Consider the following 9,430-nt stretch of genomic DNA (forward strand, 5'->3'; position numbering starts at 1 on the left):
TTCATTATATTTGCTCTCCGCTCCTTTTTTATTCTTCGCTTTCTCTGGTTTTAATTGAGCATTTTCTGATTCCTTTTTCATTTCCCTTTGCATATAATTAATACTACAATTGAAAAATTCTGACAGTTTTCAGATTGTTTACAATACACATTTTAAGATACTCCAGGTCCATAATAACTATACCACTTCACGCTTCATGTACAGTTGACTCGTGGGAAAACAGAGTATTTCCAATTCCCCACCCCCCTTCCAGAATCATGAAGGGATTTTGCTCTATTCTTTTTTTAATACTACTTGAAAATTTTATTGCTCCACCGAAGATTTTACCTGGAGTCAAATTTTTATGTGCACTCTTCTTTACGATGAGAAACTTTGGGGTTCCTGAAGTGAAACTCACAAGCTGAGGTCCCGCACTCAGGGCTGCCGCCTGCCTCTCCGAAACGTTTAGCTCTCGTACTCATCCACGCTGAGTGTCTAACAATCTGACCAAACCAGGGTAGATGTTCCTCTCCCCCCGACCCTGTCTCCAGTTCCAGGTTCTACTCCTGACCTTCTGCTCCCAATGACTTCTGATTCATGGTATCTCCTCTCTCTCCAGTTTTTGGTATTTGACTTCAATTATCTAATGGATTTAAGAAAAGTTATCAATTTTTACACTTTTTTTCTCGTGAGGGAGAAAGTCATGTCTTCAAAATTCTTCACACAGGGGGCCAGAAACTAGAAGTTATAATAACCCATTTTAATACGAATATTTGAAATTTTTATTCTTTTTGTTTTGTTTGTTTTTATACTTCCTGTGGTGTTCTGAGTGCCTGAATCTAGCACTCGTAATTTGAACATCTATGTCTGATAACTTTGTTTTCTTTATTTCTTGTCCTTTTTCTCTTTTTGGTTTTTCTCTTGATATTCAGCTAAGACTTGCCTTCTCATATGCCTTTTATGATTATTATTATTGTGTTTCAGACACACTATGTAGAAATTGTAGATATAAAATGAGGTTTTGGATGCTGTCCAGATGTCTACACTGCTACTGGGCAGCCGGGACAAGGGCAGACCTCATCATCTACTCAGGAGAGGGAAATAGAGACGGAGAAGCAGACTCCCCGCTAAGCTTAGGGTCCCAGTCAGGGCTCCACAGAGAGCTCCCCACAGGGTCTCCATCAGAGGACCCTGTGATCATGACCTGGGGAAAGTCAGACGCTTAATGGACTGAGATACCAGGTGCCCCTCCAGGATAATGATTTTTTTTTTTTTTAAATAAAAGTGGCTTTCAGTAGATTTGTAAACTACTATGCAAACAAAATAATTTGGTATTTCCCTCTCCCTCTGCCCCTCCCCCATCCATGTGGGGGCTCTTTCTTTCTCAAATAATTGAATAAAATCTTAAAAAAAGAAATCAGTATCCCCGTTGAGTATTTTTTCCTGACAATACATAATTCAAAAGTGAACTTATAATATTTAAAATAATTAGCTGTTAGGCAGAGAAGCTTCAGCATGCTTGTTTCCTGTCCTCCTAGTCATTTCCTACCTTGCCTTGGTGGCATTGTAATTAAGATAATCAGGCTGGAACTTTAGGATGTATGACAGTTATACACTGTTATAATTTGTAACATCTAAAGACTGTATTTCTTCCCCAGACACGTTTCTCATCCCATCTACACCTCCACAGTTTAATTAAATGTGTATTTTTTAACTCCTGGTTATTTGTGAGATTAAGCCCAAATTTTTATGGGCTTAACACAATACAATCTCTCCTGGGTGGATGATATCCTTGATCAACAGGCAGCTTTTTTCCAGATGGGCTTTCGGGGTATGACCCCCACCTCCACCCTGGCCCCCGGAGTCTCGCTGTCATGAACCAGGCAGCAGGTGGGAGAATGCCTGCAACTGCACATTCCCTGAGCCCCTGCACCACACCCCTCGTGTTTTATTTTGACAAACAGCTCTATGTCAGGGAAAGATGAGCTAAGAAATACAGCTCCTGGATGTACAGCCAGGAGCATCCAATCAATGACATCGGCTGGTACATCTTTCAAGGGAAGGTCCCCAGGTATGTCAGCGCTTGGAAGAAGGGAAGTAATAATGGCAAGTTATCCCATGCGTGCAGTGAGGAAACAGGACACATCGGGGGTAAAAACTGGGGTGTCTGGGTGGCTCGGTCTTTAAGCATCTGCCTTTGGCTCAGTTCATGATCCCAGGGTCCTGGGATCGAGCCCCATACTGGGCTCCCTGCTGGGCAGGAAGCCTGCTTCTCCCTCTCCTGCTCCCGTTGTTTGTGTTCCCTTCCCACTGTGTCTCTCTCTGTCAAATAAATAAATAAAATAAAATAAAATAAAAATTGGGAGTAAGAATTACCTGTTCCAGGAGCCAGAAAGCCTGGCCTATTTTCCATTTACCAGTTGGGAGATAAGACCCATACAGAGCAGAGAACAAGCCTTCTGAGGCTTAGGGACAGGGTGCCCTTGTGTTAGTGGGTGTGATAGGCAGAAATATGAAGTATGAATCTAGTTAGTCAGGGGACTTGGCAGATGGATGCACGTTTACTCATCAGATGACCTTAAGAGAGGTGATCGGTATGGTCCCAGTGTACTCACAGGAGCACGTTCAAGCAGGCGGAAAAGGAAGGCGGAAAGACACATCAGGGGAGACCGTCAGAAAGGTTCAAAGTCTGGGAAGAGCTCGATGTACCTTTGCCAGCTCTGGGGTACAAGGGTGCAAGTACTGCAGGGAGGCTTCCAGAACAAAGGAGGCTTCTTCCAGGACGTGGCTGTGTCAGTCCTTCAAGGATCTACGTTCTGCAAACAATCCGCGTGAGCTCAGAGTAGAGCCTTCCCAGAGCCTCTCTGTAAGTGACGACAAACAACTCGCTTTTGGTAGTAACTCAGGGTGAAACCTGAAACACAGAACCGGTCCAGGGAGCCAGGACTTCTGACCTAGACAACGGCGAGATAATACATTTTGTTGTTTCAAGTTGTAAAGTTTGTAGTAATTTGTTATAGCAGCAATAAAAGTGAATGACCCAATCAATATTTAGCATCTCTTCCTCGCTCGTGGGAAGTTAGGGGAGGGCTGGGCCAAGGTTGTCCTATTGTGGAAAGAAAGAGCTGTAGTGTTTTTCCTTCCTACAGTTGTGGACGTGCTTCAGTTTTCCCAATGACTGCCAGGTAATGCTTGTTTAGCCATTGTCCCTAATTAAAAAAAAAAAAAAACTGTAAAAATATTATTCAATAAATACATTATGTCCATTTGTCTATAATACAGATCCATAAGAAAATAGTTAAGGAATCGAATGATGTGAACTTTTTAAACTCACATAAAATCAAACTTGTCTAAGGGCACCTGGTGGCTCAGTTAAGAGTCCAACTCTTTGGCTCAGGTCGTGATTTCAGGGTCATGAGCTCAAGCCCCACTGATCTTGGGGTCCCCACTTAACGAGGAGTCTTATTCTCTCTCTGTCTCTCCCTCTGTCCCTCCCCCTGCTCACTGTCTCTCTCCCTCTCTCCTCTCTCAAATAAATAAATAAATAAGTCTTTAAAAAGATCAAAATTGTCTAAAAATCCCCTACTAATTTTTAGTCTCTCTAGCCGTAAGCACGGCATCTTTCTCTCTACCCTGCCAATAATGGAAATTGTTAATCTTAAACATGTTGTGAATAATTTCTCCCTGATATTCACATATCATTTTACTTTGGGCAAATTTGTTCATATACATTAAAAGATTATTTTATGAAATTGAATTTTGTCTATGATCACTGGGTTTGGTGTCTTGCTCAGAAAATTCTCTCTCTCTCTCTCTCTCTCTCTTCCTATAAACATTTTTTTGCCCTTGGTCAGATCTCCTAGGCACTGTTTGTTTATTTGTTTGCTTGTTTAAGTTAGTATACAAGTCTCGTTTTCTATTTTAGTAGTGTCTGTTTTTAAGTGTGTTATTAATTCATTTAATTTTGTTTATAGGCTGTGTGTTTCATTATTTGTAGCCTCTGAGACTATGTACATATTTTACCTCTTTTATTTCATTTTCACAAGATGTCCCTTTGCTACCCTTGGTTTATAATGCCATGTTCATGTATTTGTATAATTCCCATCTATACTTTTTGTTGGCTTCGGTGTTATATGAACATCTTTCCAATCCATAAAGTTTCTATCTATGTTAGACAATGAAAGTTGATGTGTTTTGTAAACTGGATGAATGCACTACAAATTTGACCATTTTCATGTGATTAGACAATTAAAAGACTTTTAAGTCCTTGTTCTACTACAATGCTATACTTAATACCCTTGCAACAGAGCACCATATACTTGAGATTTGCTTACTGTAGCATGGATTTCTAGAGATTAGCTTGAGAAACCAATAGATATTCAAATGTGAGGTGTGTGAGAATTTAAGAAGTCTTTTCGAATTTACCTTAAAAGGTAGAATCAATGGACCCACCAACAAAGTATGAGATGTTATGTATGGCCTCACCACATAGTCTTTCCTAGTTGTAAGATCGATAGGCTAACAAATGGTAATGTATCTTTTTAAACCATTTCAATTATTTTATGAAAAATCAATTGTTTTTATTGGTTTATGCAGGTTAATATGTCTGTTGATTCAGTCACTTGTTTCTGTGGATTTGGGGGTAAGTTTAATATTCAGCCTCTACCCACTTGAATTGGGACTGTGGTTCCAACAGAGAAAATATTCTGGTAGAAACTTCCTGCCCAAGCTTTGCAGTGTATTCTGATGCTTTTGTAACCCCTCTAAGGGGACCCCACAGTCTAAGAGCTGAAATGGTACAGCAGCCCCTTCTCCCTAAACCTTAAACTAGTGCTAAAGCCAGCACTTGTCTGCAGGTCTCCGTCTACCCATTCCTATTGTCAAGTATTGTTCATATTGTTCCTGAGTAGAAGAAGCTCATCGTATATAAATACATATAATATTTCAATGATTATATACATTTAATTTGGTCTCTAAAAGTGATCCGTTGCTTAGCTGTCTAAATTTTTTATGTCTTAACATTTAAAAAAATTTTTTTTTAAGATTTTATTTGTTTGCCAGAGAGAGAGAGAGTACACACAAGCAGGCAGAGAGGCAGGCAGAGGCAGCGAGAGAAGCAGGCTCCCTGCCGAGCAAGGAACCCGATGCGGGACTCGATCCCAGGACCCCAGGATCATGACCTGAGCCAAAGGCAGCGGCTTAACCAACTGAGCCACCCAGGCGTCCCTGTCTTAACATTTTAATTAAATACATCTGTCAATTATTTTCATGATTTTTAGCTTTCATTTCTTAATTAGGAAGGATTTTCCAACAAGAGATTGAAAGATTTTGAAAAGTATTTTTTCCTATTTCTTGAATAGTTTTATTCACCAGCAACTTTAAAGTATTTTGAATTACTTGTTTTATAATATTAAGGAAAGTTACTTTTTTTTTTTAATATTCTAGAAGATACTCATCCCAAAACCAAGGCACCTTTGACAGATAGAATTTGCCCTTGTCCTTGTCATATACATGCAATGATGTTATTTAGTTACTTCTGTCCCATTCATGGATATCCTTTTTTTTTTAAAACACATAATGTATTATTTGCTTCAGGGATACAAGTCTGTGAATCATCAGTCTCACACAATTCATACCACTCACCACGGCACATACTCTCCCCAATATCTATCACCCAGCCACCCTATCCCTCCCCACCTCTCCAGCAACCCTGTTGTTTGTTAACTGAGATTAAGAGTTTCTTAGAGTTTCTCTCCCTCTCTGGTTTCATCTTGTTTCATTTTTCCTCCCTTCCCCTATGATCCTCTGTCTTGTTTCTCAAATTCCTCATATCAGTGAGATCATACGATAATTGTCCTTCTCTGATTGACTGACTTTGCTTAGCATAATACCCTCTAGTTCCATCAAGGATATCCATTCTTAGATTTACATTATGGCAGATCTATAGTAGATTCTAATATTTGGTAGGCTAAATTATTCTTTTTATTTTAGCTTTAAACTTTTTGAAGTTTATTGTGTTAATTTTTACCACTTAATGATTGTCAAATTTCTTTCCTAATACAATAATTTTATTTATGAAAACATTGTGCTCATTTTTAAGTTTGATTAATGACTTTCAGGATCCCTCCATATTTTGGAGATATCCATACATTTTTTGTGCATAGATGTGTGCCCACCACCCTCCCTATTTTTCTGAATATTTCAGAGTTTTCTATTGCACTAGTGTTATCTGAGAATTAATAAGATATTCAGATTACATTTTGTATTATGAAAATTTTACTTTATATCTTAGATAACTATACTTTCAAATTTATATAGCCTGTTCCTCTGGAATTTAATTAGAATATATCTTCTCTGCCTTCCATTTTAATCCCTACTCTCTCATGATTTTATGCTTTACTTCCTTTCCTTTTACAACTCAGGAGAGGTTCGAGTTGTCCTCCCCTTCATTCATTCCATTTGCAATATCAGTTTATCTAATGCTCATGAAAGTTTGTTTGCTTTCAAATTTCCTTTTCTGGCTCATTTCTCTGGATCCTAAAGTCTCCGATCCAGTCTTAAATGCATTTTTCTTCTCCTCAGTACATTCTTTTCCTTTCCCAAAGAAGCCACATTTTTCCCTATTGAAATGCCATATAATGTTTTTTCCCCCTTCTGGGTTGTATCACAAGTAATTTCAGAGGGTTGCGCTCACCCAGCTTGTGAAGAGGATATTCCTTTCACCTTACTCTGAAATGAATTTTCAGAGTCTCAGTGGTTATTTCCCACAATCATTCATTCCTAATGGGGGCAATGTACCATACCCATTCCTTTTGTCCCCGCAGACACTGTCTGCATCTGCCTTACATCTCTCTTCTCCCTTATTTTCAGAGAGGCCGAGTTCCCTTCCCCTTGCAGCTGGAGGCACTTCCCTGCTGGACCCTGAAACACCACCCACCCCACCCCTCCCCTCCCACCACCAGCAGGCGTAGGCACAGTCTGGCACCTAGTTCACAGAAGTCATTTGGTTCTAAGATATATAGTCCTGGGAAGCTCTTTCTCTGCCTGAGATTATTTTGTTTGGTTTTAACAGAAAACACAGCACACTCCCAGAGACTGACTATAGTTCCCAAGTCAGTGTTTCTGCCACCTCCCCTTACACCAGTATAGGACGAAAACAGCTGAGTTAGCCACCCGTACACATCCGGCTTTAGTGCAGAAAGTGGGCTGAACTCAGAGAATCGGGTGCCTAGGAGGGACCTGAAGGACGGGGGTGGGGGGGGGGTGCGAGGTCAGCCACCACAGAGCCACGTACATGCTCTGAGCTGCAGAGCTGCTCCCACCACGGTCACGCAGACCATGACCACCACGCAGGAATGCAGTGCCCCTGCCGTACTGGAGCTGGGGGCTGTGGCTACTGCGCTCAGAGTGGCCCTTCCCTTGCTAGGGGACGGTCGCATCTCTGTGGCCACACTTGCTGATAGAGAGCAGCCAGAAGAAGGCTTGGACCTCGTCCTGCCATCCAAAGCTTATCTGGGGCTTGGAGGTCACACACAGGGTTTTGATTCCAAAATCAACCTGCAATGAAGGGTAGCAAATGTGGTGTATCTTTTTGTACCCTTCATTATTGAGAACTTTCCCCCAAAAAAGGCCAACAGTGAGTTGAACGAGCCAATCTATGCTGTTTTCCGACGTTTTTCAGTTTTAAAAACTGTCCATCTCTCCATTTTGTGTGCATAACTGTCTTGTCCCAATTTCCTAGCACGCGATGACCGGGGTACACCCTCTTCCCTGCCTTCTTCCATATAGACATTTCTGTTCGTTTGTGGGTCTATCCTTTGGACTTGCAATCTCAGCATAAAAGAGGCCATTGGGTCAGGAAGAGAGGATACAAACAGCTCTGTACTACGCTGGACGTCCATGTCCTTACACCAAGCATAGGCAATCCACAGTGCACAGAGGTCTGTTTTCCTGCCTCATCCTATCCAGGTTGGGGCGCTTTTCGTGCAAGATAACGTAGACCAACAAACATCATTTTCTTTTTTGCCACTCTATCTCCACTCTATCTCATTATTAAGGTAAATTTTAAGTTTTAGCAATAGCCTGTTAATTGATCTCAGTTAAATGTCTTTTAAGGGTCTTTTTCCTATGTCTTTTCCAAAATTTTATTATTATTTTTTTTAATTTAAGTATAGATGACACAAAGTTACAACAGTTTCAGGTGCACAACACAGTGTTTCAACAACTCTATAGTAATTCTGTGTTCATCGCAAGCATAGTTACCATCCGTGACCACAGCTGAGAAGCTGTGCTAAGAGCTTCTCTCTGGGGATAATTTGACCTGACAATTCTATAGATATTTATGCTAATCTACTAAATATTTATGTAGTCAATCTTTATAAAATTCAAACATTCTGATAAGATTTTATTTTGTTTTTGTGAAAATCTGAAGTTATCTAAAACAGATGATGTAAGTAAAATAATATCTGTCACTAATCCCTGTTCTCGTAGTCTGGTCAAAATTATGTTTTTGGTTGTCACTGAATAACAATTAGACTCTTGGCTGATGGTTCCAAAATGACACATGAATCATCACTGTCCTCCAGCTATTTCTGGTTTATTTTTGACTCAGCCTGTGCCATATTTAAGAGCAAAGACAAGATATGTTGGGCAATAGCACATGGATGGATCGAGGGGATACTTCATATGGCCCAAGGATGTCTCTGACCAAAATCCAACAGAATTGCCCATGGAGCTATTAGTCTCTCATTTCATGATTTTTCATGGATTTTCAGTGATTCAATGAGTTTTGACGCTGCAATTTTTTTATGCTCAAATTGTCACAAATTTTGCCTGTGAGAGCTCTTTCAACCTGGATTCTGTGTCTTGAGCCATGATCCTGTGAGTCATGGAGAGCACCTCTGCTTCATGATATCAAACGCCCCAGGGAGGGTCACATGACCCATTCTTTCCCCCAAACTAGAAATCAGCCATCCTCAAAGGAGATTAGATCAGCTTGATAGAAAATGGTATTTATAGTCTCCAATTTACATACTATCTACTGCTGGTATGCTTATTGCTACTGACATGACATTGCTTTTAGACCCCTTTAATGAGCAGATCTAGAAATACCTTTATCTGTATCTATATCAATATCAATCTCTACCTACATATATTTTTACAAATCTTGAATTGACATTGATATTTGCAATTTATTCATCTTGAGATATTGAAATATCTCTGTTCCTATGGTTTCATCATTTTAATGATTTCCCTTAATTCAAATGTTGATAACAGCATTTACATAATCTAAAGCCTGCAATAGCTTCAAAATTATGATGCAGATACTACCACAAATGAGAAAACCCAGCGAACAGAATTTTATTTATTTATTTGTTTATTATTTATTCATTCATTCACTCACTCATTTTTCATAGATTGTATACCACTAAGTATCTAGACTAAAAATACT

This window comes from Martes martes (assembly GCF_963455335.1).
Source record: "Martes martes genome assembly, chromosome: 11".
Classification (NCBI taxonomy): Eukaryota; Metazoa; Chordata; class Mammalia; order Carnivora; family Mustelidae; genus Martes; species Martes martes.